Source organism: Cupressus sempervirens, chromosome 6 (genome assembly GCF_028749045.1).
Source record: "Cupressus sempervirens isolate cs-2001-9-10 chromosome 6, ASM2874904v1, whole genome shotgun sequence".
In the NCBI taxonomy this organism is placed as follows: Eukaryota; Viridiplantae; Streptophyta; class Pinopsida; order Cupressales; family Cupressaceae; genus Cupressus; species Cupressus sempervirens.
Genome location: NC_143123.1, coordinates 235,000,494 through 235,016,504, shown reverse-complemented (window position 1 = coordinate 235,016,504; position 16,011 = coordinate 235,000,494).

Genomic DNA, 16,011 nt, shown 5'->3' with positions numbered 1-16,011 from the left:
CCTTAACTAAATAAATATTTAGCATACCAATCTCATCCTAAATATTGAATCTCAAACCATTAATCTATCGAGCTACCTTTTCCTTTGACAATTCTCTATGACTAGACTAAATAGTCAACTTGTAGAACTCCTCGATATAATCTTTCACATACATATCTTTCTATTTTAGATTTTTCAATCTCTTAAATAACTCAAGTCCATAATTAGCATGAATGAACTTAGCTTTCAACTTAGTCACCATCAATATCCATCTAGTGATCTTCATTTCACCTTCCTCTTCTCTGTCTCTTTACAATTCTTTCCACCAAAAAGTAGCATGTCCCTTCAATTTAGTTTGTGTAAACCTCACTCTAAGTGGATCCTCAATATCCTCAAGCTCAAAGTAGTCTTCCAATTCACCAATCCAATCAATTAGGACTTCAGGAGTCAAAGTACCTGAGAAATTAGAAACCTCCATCTTATGCTTTAGCTTCAACTGAGATCAAGTTCTAGAAAATTGACCAGCCCTAGTTCCAATAGGTCTATCCACATGATCAATTCTGTCCTCACCACTAGATCTAGCAACTTCAAAGTCTTCAAGAACTTCCTCATAACTTCCTTCAGTACCCACATGCCTAAGTATGCCACCTAAAGCACTCACAATTTTAGCAATCCTGTCACTCTTCATCAATGTAATCAGATCTAAACTCTGCTCTTATCTTCTCTGAGATCCTTTCTTCCACAACATCACTAAGATCATCAATTTCCGTAGGGTCCAATCTTCTTGGAGGCATTTTCCAAAATTTTAGTAAACCCTAAGAAATAGATCCACCAATCCAAAAGATCAATCAGCCTCAAGATCAACCTTCTCTGCAGGTCCTAGTGTAAATTGCCTCAGCTTCAACAATCTGTCAACACACTCAGGAAAAAACCTTGGCTATGATACCATCTAATGTAGTGCAAGGTAGGAGAATCCCCAAAGGAGATGTCCCAACCCCTAACAAACAACCACATAGTAGAAATACAACAACAAAACAACAACAATGCAAGATCTGATACCAAATCATAATTCTTTTTTCATAGATATAACTGATTACATGTAATATACCCGACTGTAAGGCATTCTAGGTTAGGGCCAAATACAAACAACGATTAAAAAATTAGTTCTACAAGATCTAACAAGTTCCACTTACAAACCCAATCCTAGCTAGTCCAGATACTCAACTGGATAAGAACACTAAGAAGAATCCACACTTGTACCCTCAAGTCCACCAAGCAATCCTCTAGTTCTCAAGCCACAACCCTAGCTCTTCAAAAAATTTATCTACACTTCATCCCTTCCCAAGCTAGAATGATAACGTCTCCTAAAGACTCCACAAAACCCCTTACTTATACCCAACTAAGCCACAAGTCTGCCCAACTCATTAAAAACTAAATTAAAGCCCTTATATTAAATATAGGTCAAGCCATAAGTCAGTTACAACACTAAATTAAATACCCATACATAAATTAAATACCAAAAGTTGGCTCACATACAACTCGGCATGAGTAGAACCAAAACCAATACTGACACTCAACACATACAAGAAACTCAACATCCACTAGAGCTATAGTAACTCGACACTCACTAGAGCTACAGTAACTCAGCACCCACTAGAGCTACAGTAGCTCGAAATCCACTAGAGCTATAGTAACTTGGTATCCACTAGAGCTATAGTAACTTAGCATCCACAAGAGCTACAATAACTCAACACCCACTACAACTACAATAACTCAACACCCACTAGAGCTATAATAACTCGACATCTACTAGAGCTGTAGTAACTCGACACCCACTAGAGCTACAGTAACTTGACACCCACTAGAGTTGCAGTAACTTGACATCTACTAGACGTCTTGGTAGCAATAAGAAATTGAAAACCACTAGCACTCGGCTCCAAAATGCAGGATTGTAGGAAAGCCTAAGATGCTCCTACATCAGTAACCATGCACAAAGATAACTCGTAACACCATATTTTGTTAACTAGAGAAACCCTGGCCAAAGGAAAACCCTGGTGGAGATGATACCCACTAGATAATATACTGATATATAAGTTCCTTGTTAGAGGATGGACCTTGTTAGGAGTCAATGAGAAAATTCAGTATAGGGAGTCCTTGTTAGGAGACTTTGAATCCCTATTAGGAGATTCCAAGCCTATTAGGAGTTGTGGTACAATAGATGCAAGATGAGCTCACTGCCAAAGCATGCACTTCCAATTACAAGAAGAGCTCAATACCCAAACAAGTAATCAGTCTTTAAGAATATAGGTTCTTCCTCAGTTCAATCTCGGATCACAAAATATCTTCTCAAAAACTTCACATATATTTCTTTATAAAAAGTTTTCATACCACACTTACACACTTGATACACACTTGAATTTGCAAGATTTCCTTTGCATAAATACCCTGACTTTACATAAATTGCTGCTAGGTCAGCTAAAACCATAATATACTTTTTCAACTTAGAGTAAACATCTAGGATGTTGGCCCTAATTGGTCAAGTAATTATTTTGTAAACAAAATAATTTCTTTCCTTTAATTCCACTATCCCTTTTCATTGGTAAAACATGAATATCTCTTTTCCATATAGTCCGTATAGACTTCCAAGATTATACATGCCATCATCATCATGTATACTATCTCCATCTAACAAGTTACGTACAAAACAATATATTGCTATAAACCAAATTCATACTTAGACAATTTTTTGAGTACCAAAAGCTAAGTATCTTTATTTTTGAGGTTTCCTGTAAGCATGTACATCATGTTTTGCCATAAATAACAACAATTACATATATTCATTAGCTAACTGTCAATATTACTTTCTAATCATTGTACTAGTCTAGGGTAAATCCTCTGGATTAATGTTGACCTAACAATCATATGTAAATCCTTTAACTGAGTGACATTCCAAGTGAATGATCTAAAGTCCTCTAACAAGTCTCACTCCTATCAGGGTGATTGAAATCCTTTAACCAGGTCACATTTAATAGTATGTATTGTAATCTTTAACAGGGTTGGCCTTTGACAGGGCATCACTTCAGAAGAGTGAGAATGAGTAGCATGTTATTGGTGGTTTTTCTCAAATTGGGTATCCACGTTAAATCATTATGTCAAATGTATTATTGAATTTTTTATGTTTATGTTTACATTTCTGCAAAATTGATTTGATAGTAACCTACAAGTTTAAGTGATTTCATAATCTAATGGATGCATGGATGCAAATTTTTTTATGGATATGGGTTCATTGATTTGTGAAAAGTTTTAATTGTACATCTGGACCTTGGATAATTGATTCACCCCCCTAGTTATTCTAAAGTATTCGAAGAGTGGGAACAAAGATTCAATCACCAAGCCCTCTCCAAGAAAGAGAAAAATTAATCTTTAGAATGAGGAAAACAAATCTAACACCAAAACAAGTGTAAGAGTTTATAAAGAGCATAATTTAAAACACAAAGAGGTGATGACCTAGGAAAATGACCTATTATAAAAATATTATCCATAGTCAAAACATCTGCAGGAAGAAGAAATCATATTTCAATGTAAATAAATACCACTAAGCTAAGGAAAGTAGTTCCCTAGACAAAGAGAAAGAAGAAAGAACCTTTCCCCCTAGGGAGGAAGACAAGGTAGACCTTTGCAAAATAAATGTCATAGAAAATATATCTTGAATAGACTCTATGAATGATTACAAACATAATACAAAACCATAGAGAGATAAAATAGAAAGAATACCGATTAAGTTCAAGGCATAAAATATGCTAAAAGCCTAATGGATCCTAATAGACAACATGAAAATACACCTCTTGCCGCCAGTTCAAAGACAAGAGGAAAATAAATCTATATTATATCAACAAGAGGGGAATCCCCTATATCAAAATTATGAAGAAATTGTAATACTGCACAAGAATGAGATAAAATTCCTAAAGCAACTCATCCACAAACATACAATTTGAAATATATACAATGAACAAGTAAATGTGTATTATGATAATGAAAAGAAAATTTTTACTTTGATAAGGCATCTTTTGATATAGGTTTAAAGATTTATTTTTTTGGAATTCATTAATACAATATACACTTGTTTAGCCCCCTCTTGACAAATATCAGAGTTATCTAAAGTAGGTGTAGGGAGAAGTTTATGAAGAGGAGGATGATGATTAACATCACCTTCCTTAATTTGAGATTTCAAACAACCAACACAATGAAAATATGGTTTAGGGGATATATTAGTAGGATACTTAATACCATGCTCATTAACTCCAAGACCTAAACCTTTATAACCTTGTTTAGTTATCACCGTATATCCTATAGTGTACATATCATGTAAATCTTCTACAAGAGGTGATTGTTTATCATGCTCATGAGAAAAAGTTGTATAAGACATAATAATAGATGTTGAAGAATTATCTTTACCCTTTCTTTTAATATCATCATGAATCAAAGGAGAAGGTAAATCAAAGAAGTCTTGCACATCTGTGTCTTGAACTATAGCTTGAACCTCCTCAAAAATATGAGAAGAACTAGGGAAGAGAGATGGAGAATTAGGAATTAGATTAGGAATAATAGGATTCAAATTAGGAAGATTAGGAGATCATGTATCATCTACCAAATCCTTCACATAATCCAAAAGAATAATAAGTCCACCATATGAATCTTTAAGAAAATTTTTGAATGTAAGAAGACTAGTATCAGTTAAATTCACAAAGGCACAAGCAATAATAGAATGAAAGATCATGAACATAATAAAATGAATGATACTCTCATAAACATCATAATTATGGTAAAGAGATGCCAAGAGAAGCATAATAAAGAACATAACCATACACCAAAGCATCTTCATCATATTCATAGTAAATGAAATGCAAGCAATGTTTTTGTATTTTATGGAATATATATAGATTTCTTTTTGTATTTTTGTATTTTAAAATGCAAGAGCATAAACTAAATCTAATCTTAATGCAAGAAAAGACCTAATGAATGAAAGGAAATATAACACCACAAATCATAATAGGGCATATAATTCCACAAAAGATAGGGGGTAAGCGTGTTAGGTTCACCAAAATGAATAGAAAGAAAATGAAAACCCTATTTACAACCCTAATTTCGAAAAGGAATGATCCAAATTGATTAAACACAAGAGGATGTTCAATTTAGAAATGGATCAAGTGATGGAAAATAGGGAGATTAATGGGTTAAATAATATTTCTATTTTCGGGGAGTATGTGCTTAAATCCTGAAATAGATAAAAGACAAATACTAACTTTGAATCTAGAAAATGCTATTTTCTGATGTTTGTATGTAATTTATGGAAAATCTACAACTTGTTCTGGATTGGAAATGTTGTGATAGAGAGAAACCATAAATCTTTTTCCTTTTTGAAGGGAGGTTGACCTTGACCTTATTGGCAGGGCACAATCTTACCCCGGGGCACAATTGTACCTCGAAAAAGTTGACCTTGATGAAATTCATGTTCGTAGATCTTGCAAGTTTGACTAAAAGGGTATTTGAATCTGCTCTTCAATTTATTGTTCCACACCTGTATCTACAATAAAAAATGGTTTTTTTTTGTTTGGATGAGGTGTTTGCCTCATTCAAACCCCGGTTCGGAATCAATCTTAATAATGGAATTGAAATAGAGAATGCTAGTAAGCAGTAGAAGTAAATCTAACAATGAAGCTATGATACTCAATAGATATGCAATTGTATTTGAAATATAAACAAGTATATTGATATGAAAGCTTGAACATAACATTAACAAATGTAAATCAAAACCCTCCATGATTGTATGCTTAGAATCCACCTTGAAAAGAAGTATGAATAGATCTTGAAGATGAATAGAGGATCTTGAAGGAAGATCATACCATCATGATGGCTAGATCTAGGCTTTTGAATGATGAATATTGAATGCTTGAACCAAATCCCTTCAAAGGTTTGAATGCTTCGATCAATGGAGAACTTAAATGCTTGAATGCTTTCTTGATTTTGAAAAGTAGATAGTTTCTCATAGATAGTAATCACTTGTAGGCACTCTTAGGTTCTTTTGCTTGGATAATAAGTGGATGTCAAAATAAGGGAAGAAGACTTCCTTATATAGAGATCTAGGGCACAAATTACTAGAGAAGGCCGACATAGGAGCATTAAATCCTATTTAACCTTAACCCCTAGGAATCTGGGAAAAGAAACTTTCTGAAGCCTAAGAACTCGAATCTCCTAGAAATTTAAAATGGGACCTAGGGTTAGGGATGAGGTCGACCCTACCCTAGGTCAGGGTCGAGGTCATCCTTAACCTAGGTCAGGGTTGAGGTCGATCTTGACCCAGAGGCCAAAGTCTTCAATTTCACAGAGTAGTTTGTCAGAAATAGGCTAGAAATATAGAGAGATAAACCTACCAGATCTATGCAAAGACCCATTCAAGGCACTTGACATGACCCCAAACTACTTACTCAGAGGGATAAATGCTCTTAACATGGAAGTGTTTCCATTTTAAGATGATACAATATGGATGAAAATAAAAATTAACAATAATAGACGATTTTTTCTAAAATGGCTTACTATTTATAAATTTTTCCAAGAGGAGGGGGTAGGGTTAAGTAACCCAAGGTTAAATGAGAATCATGTAAATGGTTTAAAATTATGAGACCAAGAGACAAGGTATGCTTCAAATGTTTGTACAACATGACAAGATCAAAAATCAAGATTTAAAAAGTTGGTTGAAAGGTGGAGATAACAAAGTTTTAGTGATCGATGCGAGATTCATTCTTAATTGCCACTAGTTAAATTTAATTTGTCTCATGAAGTGGGTGAGAGAAATTAGGAATTAATGATTTATCTATTTTAGTCATGCTTACCCCTTGAATGGGTTGAATTTGGATTAATTATTTGATAGAACTATACACTTAATTACATTAATGCATAATTGTTTGATCTTTTGATTTATTTATTCCAATTGTCTTTAATTTTAATTTATTTTGATTTTTCTAACAACTGCTTGATTTATTTTTTCTTGAACACTTTTAGCAATATACAAATGCCCCTCTTTGAATTGGTGTACAAAGCACATCGGTGCAAATAATGTTTGATGTTTGTTTCTCTAATTTGATTCAAACTTGATGATTGGTCTCATAAATGTATGATACTATGATTTGATGATAAAATCTTGATGGGGTACTTGGTTGACTGTTAAAATTGATTAAAATATCACATTGATGATTTCAATATTTTTACATCTATGTGCTTGTTTTTAAATGTGCTCCAATTCACTCAATTTTTCTTTTCTTTTTTATGCCATACTGATTCTATGCCCCCTCAAAAATAAATTTGTGATGATTTCCCCATTTTATCAATATTTCAATTTTATTTTTGATTTATAATTTTGGTACAAATATGCATCTATTTGATAATATGTTTGATGAAATGATGAATTCTTTTTATTAACAATGCCCTTGGTGAAAAAAATTCAATTGCTAGGGGGTAAACTAAGGTGATAAAAATGTCTCCTTAAGGCAAAAAGTAAGTTTAAAAGACTCAAAAACCCTTTTTCACTTGCCATTTTCACATCTTATCTTCCACTTTCACTCTTTGAAGCTCTGATTTCTTGTGGTTTTTTTGAGATGGTGGTCCCAATTCGAGAACATTAGTTTGAGTGAGGGCACAAATATCAATGGTTGGAAAACTATAGACCTTCAGTGAGTCATCTAAGCCTTCCTTTTTTTGAATTTCAATTTTATAGATAGAGTTACAAGTTTTTATGCATAGTTTGATTTCATTTTTGCATTTGTTTACATTTTGGCACCTAGTAGTTATTTTTTAGTGCCTAGATTCATGAAATATCACCTATAAAATGGTGAGTAGTTCATCCATAGAGAATTTTAGCACATAGAATGATGCCCTAGAATTCAAATAGTGTCTAATGAAACTCAAGTAGTGCTTAAGTGTTTAATAGTGCCTAAGAGAGACTGTGTAGTTCCTTACATTGTTATGGCATGTAGCAAATTATACATTAGCACCTAATATATTGCTTTACCTTTGAAAAAATTTATGTCACTAAGTATGTACATATATTCATTTAGCATTTACCATACTTTCAATTCCTATACGACATTGAAATAATGCTTATCAAATGCAAAACAATGCATGTCAATAAAATAATGCCTATGAGTATTTGAAATAGCACTTAGGCCTAAAATAGCATTATAATTAGTTTTAAATAGCACCTATGCCCCTTTTGAAAAATTTGGTTCTATTCTTGAAATTTTAACTATCTAATGTAATTATTGTGTCAATGTTGAATATGATCATGTCAATGTAAGTCAATTTTAAATTTATTTTAAATCAAATTTGGTCATTTGAATATGTTTAGAAACCAAGTTGATGATATGAGTGTTAATTATGTTTGTGATGTTTAGATGATCAATCTACTAGGTTGATAGGATAAACAGATTGATGATTTTCTATCCTCAATATCTAGAGTCACAAAAATGATGTGCTCACACTAAGAGAGTAACTAAATATGATAGAATAATTAGATTGATGTATGATAACCACTTAGATGATGTCAACTAATCGGTGGAAAATTGGTTTGAGAGTGCAGGCTCTATGTTCCTAGATTATATTCTTGGTCGTTCAAACTTATAGATCAATTTTTGAACTAGGAAAAACATGTTATTGCTCGTTGTAGATCTGGATTCTTGCTAGATATTCCCCTATTCTAATGAATAGAGGATTACACATAGTTATGACCAAGTGATAATACTCATACCATAATAATTTCACCTAATCTTGGGAGAGATAATGACCATACTAGAGGATGTGTATCAAATTTTAAGGATTTCCATATCCATAGATCTTATCTACTATGATAAGTGTACCATGGATTACGCATAGTTATGAGCAAGTGATAACAATCATACCATAATAATTTAACTTAATCTTGGGAGAGATAATGACCATAGCAGAGGATGTGTATCAAACTTTAAGGATTTCCATAGCAATAGATCTTATCTACTATGATCAGTGTACGATGGAGTTTCTTGGAAATGAGGGTTCAAAGAAACCACCATTAAAGATGACAATATTACTTGGAGATATATGCAAGCTTATGATGCACTTCCTTCAATATTGGTTGACTTGATCAACAAACTCCTACTACCAAAAATGAGAGGTCATATGTTTTATATAGGTTAGGGTTGGATCCTTGAGGACATAATCAAGCAAAGGAGGATATTCTCATGGGGATCATATTTTCTAGCTCAATTATACCATGATCTATACCATGTAGTACATAGGCATATTACAACCTTGCTAGGAGGAACATTTTTTTATAAATATGCACATGTGAGGACTTTCTCACCATGAGGCCAATTGGTGCTAGACAAAAACCTCCTACATTTCCATACATATATGCCTATGAGGGAGTTATTGTCAAGTCCTAATTGGGAAAGATTTAGTTCTAGAGGCATATGTACATGTTCATGTCTAGATGGCTACTTGATTGGATCCCATCAGTCATTGAGAGATTTTTCTTGATAAGAGTCTTGAGATAGTTTGGTTAGAAGTAGGATATTCCATATTTCTTGGCACATTAAGCATGTGTACAAGCATAGAAATCTCTATGGGGACCTCAAATTGAGTTTGGTCTCCCTAGAGGTGCCATTTTAGAGATATTGATGCATCCACAATGGTGGGATCTTAGACCAAATATTGTATATGCAAACATAACTATTGTGTTAAGAAGTAAATCCCACACACAAATTGGGGGGCGAGTGAATGTGTTGTGAGAAATTAAACTTAAATCTAACTTATAAATCTCAATTCCAACAATTAAAATAATTAGACACAACAAGAGAAAATCATATAAGATAAAAAAATGATTGGTTGATTAGGGAAACCCTTTATCAGAGGGAAAACCCCAATGGAGATGGTACCCACAAGATGGTTTACAAATATATAAGTTCCTTGTTAGAGGATGTGACCTTGTTAGGAGTCAATTGTAATGTTTTTAGTACAACAACCACTGTTACACGATATATACATGTTACGAGACCTTAAAACATTGTTAGATGGTTCCAACCCTATTAAAGGATGATAAGGAAAAAAATAGATCGCTTCCTAAATTATTCAACAAATGTGAAGAAAAAATCTTCAAGATAACATATCCAAATCAATAAACTAACTAATCTACAACTTACTTGCCAAAATAATTCCTTTGAAGATCACCACAATCAACCAACTTAAACTCTTCTTTGCTATGATCATCAAGCATGAAAGCTCACATCTACTGACCATATACATGATACATGTGATGATGTGATTATTTCCAATAAAGGAAAATAACATTCCTTTATACCCTTACAAATAATTAATTAGGTTGGCTTGCTAAGGTTTACCCAATATACAATTACTACATAGGTCCATGCTAAGGCATATATGCCTTCATAAGCATCATTAAAAATGTTACAATATAGTTCCCACACATAACAATACAAATATTACATTTTACGATGATAAAATAAACTTTTCCTCAACAATGTCAGTTGCTCTTAAAATACATAATACGTTAGATAACAAAGACCTTTCCAGAATAATCTCAAAGCCTTTCTATTACAAACATAGATTGAAAAACATGTCTTCTACCATGATCCAAGCTTGGTGATGTTAATTACACCTCACCAATAAGATACAACAAATATATGACAAACTATCTCTGTCATTATTTCTTGTACACTAGTCTAATACCAAGCTTACTATAGCTTATCCAAAACTTATCATAAGATCTAGCAAACATAAATATGATATGCTCATTATTCTAAACAAATTAAGATTGCATAGCTTAACTTTTTATGGGCCAATATCATTGTGCCAATAATCAACCTATGATATACAACATCCTAGTCTGTCATGATCATATAAACATATATTCTCATCAATGACAAAACTTGCCATCAATACAATAAATAACCAATACAAAAACCTTGAACAAAATAATATAAAGAAATAAAAACCTAATAAAAATATAATAGTATTGAAAATATAAATTTTCAGCTACAAAAGATAAAAGGCTATAAACTGTTGTTTCCTATTGAGTGTTCTCTTTCTCAAAATTTTATTGGTTTTTGTGTCCCCTTCTAGAATCCTTGTCTTTTATTATTCCTTTTCAGATGCTAGTTCTCTATTAGGTGTCCTTATAGATTATCTTTATCTTATCATCATTTTTTTGCTTTCATTGAACCAATATTGTACCTTGCAAATTTCATACAGTATGTTATAAGAATGTCTTATTTGTTTTCTATTTGTTATGCATCCATTTGTCTCCTCACATTTTGTTTACTTTCTGCTTTAAGAACTCATTACATGTTGTCATAGATTTAGATACCAAACTAACTTCCATTACTACACTTGTCAAACAAGAAAATTGGAAAGATCAAAATGAGGAGGCCCTTTGGCTCGTTGATATTTTGAAGGTTTCAAATTTTTATGCTCTTTGGGAACTACATGATAAACTATGAAGCATGGATAATCCTAAAATAAAATCTATGATAGTTCAAACAAATCAAGGAAAATTCAAGTGTAATATTAACTTAATGGCCCAAGGTATACTAAATTGGAAACAATGAACAAGTTTTATAAAATTTTGATTCACGTAGTAGTCACTTAAATGACTTAGTAGCTCAACTTGCAAATATTCATTTGATGCATGTCATTCTTAAAAAATATCTTTCTTGGAAATTTTAATAGTTCATTACAAATATTTATATTCAACTTACTAGTCATTTATTAACTAGTCAACTTATAATATATTTTTTAATTCTCAAAAAGAAGCAAAATGAACTTAGTTTGATAATCTTAAAAATAGTGAACTCGCTTTTCACCTAGAAATCAAAATCAAGGTTCTAAGTCCTATCTCAATCATTCTAATTCTGAAATTTATCAGAATAATGGTAATTATCCTCAAGAGAATAATCCTAAGAGGCATCATTTTCTTATTGTAATATAGATGGTCACTAAAATAACTCTTGTCAAAAAAAAGAAAAGGTCAATGCAACAAAATCACAATAATTAACAAAATAAATCCAATCCCTATAAAGTTTAATAACATTGAGAAACAATCTTGTCATTTATTTATTGGTTACTATTTCTAGACCACTTGAATGTGTTATTGATTTAGGTGTTTCTCAACATGTTACTTTACATAGAGAGGCATTTCATTCTATGCAATCTAATACTTCTAATATTCATCTTGAACTTGCAAGTAATTATTATTGTTGAGTAGAAGTAATTAGTGTGGTAAATGTGCCCAATGATAAATAACATAATGGATTGTATGTTCTTGAATACAAAACTAACCTGATAGTTTCTAAGCTTTGCCAAGATTATAAAATTGAGTTCTATAGGATACATGTTATGTCACTGATCATTAAATTTTTTAGTTATTGATAGTGCCAAGTTGGATAATGATATTTTGTTTGAATTTTATGAGTTTACTTAAAAGATTATTTAAACTTACCATTGATTTTAATATTTGGCATGAAAGGCATGGTCACATCAATTCTAACTATATTGCATTAATACAAAAATCTAATATGGTAGATAAAATGCCTTGTATTAGTTCTTATAAAATTGTATGCACATGATGCATGAATAACTCATAAGTTTCAAGTTGTTCATAGTGACCTTTTTGAGGCCATGAAGAAAACCTACATCCATAGATCATGGTATGCACTTACATTTGTTGATGATTTTACAAAGAGAACTTCAATATATTGTCTTCATAGTTAAGGATCATGTTCTTGATATCTTTTTTGCACTTAATAAGTTTTTTGAAAGATAATTTGAATTTTAGATTTATTTTTTTAGAATCAATAATGGTAAGGAGTATATTTAAGTTGATAGGCTTCACTCCTTCAGCATCATTGACCGGATTGTCTGAATTTCCTAGTAGTCTTACACTAGCTAAAATCAAAATTGATGTTGCATAGCTTGTGACGTTTTGAAGCCTCTTGTTTTGATCCTTGTAGATACACACTTTGTTTTGTAAAAGTAAATGATTGACATGTGATGGCTTTGGTGGTCAAAATTATGATGATGTGTTTGGTGTATCTGGAAACTCAGAGCTATTGTAGAACTGTTGAGGTTTTTATTTTTTTGTAAAAACTCCAAATCATGACTCAACAAGACTAGTGACGTTGTTATGTATCCCATTTAATTCTCTATACTTAATTGTGACTTATACTCTCTACTCATGTAATATGTATCACATCTCATGTATTTTAATAAATAGAAACTTCACAATGGTCCTTGCAGCAATTTTTTTTAATATTAATTTCCTTTCCTAAACAACACAACCATCATAAAACTTGGTAATTACTTTAGGGGATCTCTAAACCATTTTTTTTTCAATATATTCACACATGACATAGGATAAAAATAATTTTCATTTAGGATATGCTTCCTTGTATTGTCAATTTCTAATAATTTGGCTCTTCAAAGATCCCATTCATCTAGACTTAGATGTAACTACTTTTTAAGGTTGCTAAAAAGTTGATTGTGGGATCTTTGATGATAATGGACACGTAGCCATGAGACAAGAAAATAGTGCTGGAAACTACTTACATGGACTATGTAGGAAAATTGTTATAAAGTAGGAAATGAGGGATTATCCTTGTCATAGTCAGTGGTAGGAAAGATTGCTAATTTGCAAGACATTATGCATGATCATTACATCACTACAAACAACTTTACATATGAGAAACAGGCCATCCATGGATGGTGTGATTGACATTAAAATCTCAACACCTGCTCTACCTACCAAAATTAAAAAGTACATTCATTCTATGCGCCAGCTTGCTCAGATACTATACAGATAAACTTCATTCTCTGTTCTATTAAAATTTCCAACTTCATTCTAATTGAAATTTATTTCTCCTAATAATACTTCACTTAATTGTTCATACTTTTAGGCAACCTTACGCCAATAAACAAGAATGTGGTGTTGGTAAGTATGGAAAGCTGTTATGTCCAAATCAATACCTACAGACTTACATTGTGAAATGAGCCCCAAGGAGATCCACACTGGCAGCTTTGTAGAGGAAAAGGGTGACTTGGTATCACCTCTCTTTCTTCTAATGTATCCTCTAAAGTGTCCGACTACCCAATTATTACACCAAAATAATGCTACACCTTGGAAATTGCCTCAAGTAAGTATGGCTCCTATTGCATTCTCTTAATCGTTTATAGTAGAGTGGTAGAATCCAATAGTGTTGTACCCTAGAAATTATGTAGATTAATAATGAAGGAAAAGCTGAATAAATAACATTGGTGTAGAGTCTTGGAGACTTCCCCAACTCTTACACATAATATATGCTTTTAAAGATTACAGTTCAAGAAATTTTAGTTCTTATGAGTTGTTGATCTAAGTGAAAAATAATAATCTTTTTTAGAACTATTCTCTGCAGATGAGACTCATAGATTTCTATCTACTTTTGAACATTAAAATATTCCTTCAAAATAAGAAATCTCAAAATAAATAATCAACAATTATTAAAATTGAAAATTTTCATAGTGTTTTCACCCTTTGCTTTGAATGGAAAACAAACATGTGGAGTTGTCTTTCAACAAGTACCCAACAATTGTCACACTTATAAAGATGCAAAGATTAACTGACAATGTATTCAATATATAGAATTTTCTTTCTCTTAACAAATCACAAATTTAAATCCTACCCAAAAACATAGTATACTTACATAAAATAGAGTTTAATGTTAAGGTCTAAGACTATATTTAGGATTATTTCTAAGGAGAGGTTTTAAATTATGGATATCATTATAGTTAGGGTTCAATTTTGGTTTAGCTTTCTCATTATATTTTTGATAAGATATATATATATATATATATATATATATATATATATATATATATATATATATATATATATATATATATATATATATATATATATATATATATATATATATATATATATATATATATATTGTTAAATTAGTTTATATAGTAGAACTTTTATTCATTATTTTTAATAATATCAACTTCAGTAAACAAAATTTAATTCTTTATTTTGAATTATAAAGATTTAGATTTATATTAAAATAATATTGAAAATAAACTTGAGAACGTTTAAAGTTCTCCAAAACCTAATCATGTTTAACAAAACCAAAAAATTATTCAAAATTTGGATAGGTTGTAAAGAACTAATACATCTTTTCAAGGGTTGTGGGTTTGGCCATTTCCAATGCTGAAATTATCAAGTAACTTTTTTGGGCAAGATCTTATAGTAGATTCATGTAAGATGAAATGGGATACACATCCCAGTGAGAATAGTAAAGTAGGCTACATGGAGAAACACAAGTTCAAAGGCATCAAGTACATCAACATGGCACCATTTCACAAGATGTACACATGCACAAAAACATGATTGTCACTATGATGATGGAAGTGACCTTATATGTATATATATATATATATATGTACCAATGCATATTCCCCCACCACGTCCCCCTGGTTCCATTGTGAGAAACAAATTGTTAGTAAGTCTACTTTGTCAACCCAACCACATTTGCCACACTAGTAAGTGCCACTTTCTTCTTAGTAAGTCTATTGCAAGCCAATTCTCTTCATTTCTAGACATATCATGTTTTTCTTGCTAATTAGTTGTTTTAATTTGGAAGGGCTTGACATGTGCATTGTTTGTGACAGTTCTTTTCTTGGTTAGGGTTTAGGTGGTATAAATGTATATCAATTTTTTCCCTCTAGCCATGAACATAGTGAGAGTTTGAAATAAAATTGTTTTGGAAGGTTCCATAATTTAGTTTTTGAGTGAATTTTGTAATGTCATGAATTCTATTTCTAATGTTTAAATAGTTTTTGGTTCAATTGAAATGAGTTTTTATTGTGTTCACAATGGGCCATGTAAAAAGGAGAAGAATTATTTCCTACAATTATTTGAATGACATCTTTTGATATCAATTAAGCACCGAT